At 34.3% G+C, this 1,366-nt stretch overlaps 1 pseudogene; it reads left to right on the top strand.

Moving 5' to 3' along the window:
• The first annotated feature begins 242 nt into the window (after positions 1-242).
• Positions 243-667, top strand: LOC101993362 (annotated as a pseudogene).
• The last annotated feature ends 699 nt before the right edge of the window (positions 668-1,366 follow it).

Below are 1,366 nucleotides of genomic sequence, written 5' to 3'. Positions count from 1 at the left end.
TCCACCCACCTATGTTCTAAGCTATGAGCCCAAGCAGTTTGTTTATTACTTAACCAATGAAATCAACAGATTGATATATGACACTCCCACATCATAGAAAATACAAAATAATGTTTGTATAGTAAATAAGTACTTGTGTCTAAATTAAAACGTATGTATCATAAATTTTTATTATGTTATTTTAAAGAAAGACTAGTGGCTTAAATGAACAGAAATGTATATGAGAAACTAAAAAATAACGGACCCACGGCGTCTTTTTGAAGGCAATGCTCTTCTGAGGCGACTTGTTCGCATTGGGGTGCTGGATGAGGGCAAGATGAAGCTGGATTACATCCTGGGCCTGAAGATTGAAGATTTCTTAGAGAGGCGGCTGCAGACCCAGGTCTTCAAGCTGGGTTTGGCTAAATCTATTCACCATGCTCGTGTTCTCATCCGCCAGCGTCAAATCAGGGTCCGCAAGCAGGTGGTGAACATCCCGTCCTTCATTGTTCGTCTGGACTCCCAGAAGCACATTGATTTCTCCCTCCGGTCTCCTTATGGTGGTGGCCGACCAGGCCGAGTGAAGAGGAAGGATGCCAAGAAGGGCCAGGGTGGTGCCGGAGCTGGTGATGATGAAGAAGAAGATTAAGTTAATGTCTCCCTGGACTGGAGAATTGTCTAGTTTCCAGTTGGCTAATAAAACAGAATTAACACTTGGAAAAAAAAACTGCAACATTAAATAAAATTTCCCCTTCCTAGAGGATCTATATACATTTCTCTTAGTGCTCTCCTTGTAACTTAGCTTCTCTAGTGTCATGGACTATAGGTCCATGACATTTTTGACAAGATTTTTGTCATAATTTTATTCTGTAAATAAGATGTCTTATTTGTGAAAGCATATTTATGTTTCAAAACACAAAAACAATAGGATATTTATGTTCTTTTTGCTGATGAGAATTCTGTGTGATGAACAAGACATAACAGACTATTTTAGGATTTGGAAAATACACTAAGTATGGGAACTGTTATTCTAGAAAATGATGCAATATTTAAGTAGTATTTCCATTGGAAGCTTATCACTTTGAAATTACATTGTTTTAAAATGATAAATTATTTCCATTAAGAGAGAGAAAAACAAAATATAATCACTGTAAAGAAGTAGAAACTGTTGTATTATATTTGGATATTATTATTAAATATTTATATATCAGAATACAAATAAATTTTGCAAAGCAATAAAAATTTAGTATGTAAATCATATAAAATTAATATGTACAAAGTTGTAATATTTAGATACATTTAAATGAAACTTTAAGAGTCAATTTGGAAATCTTACAGTACTATTAGGTATCATTAGACAAAATGTAAACTATCAAAGCCCATTTTA

This window comes from Microtus ochrogaster, chromosome 1 (assembly GCF_000317375.1).
Source record: "Microtus ochrogaster isolate Prairie Vole_2 chromosome 1, MicOch1.0, whole genome shotgun sequence".
Taxonomy (NCBI): Eukaryota; Metazoa; Chordata; class Mammalia; order Rodentia; family Cricetidae; genus Microtus; species Microtus ochrogaster.
The sequence above is the reverse complement of the archived record's forward strand: the minus strand, read 5'-3'. Positions and strand labels throughout refer to the sequence as shown.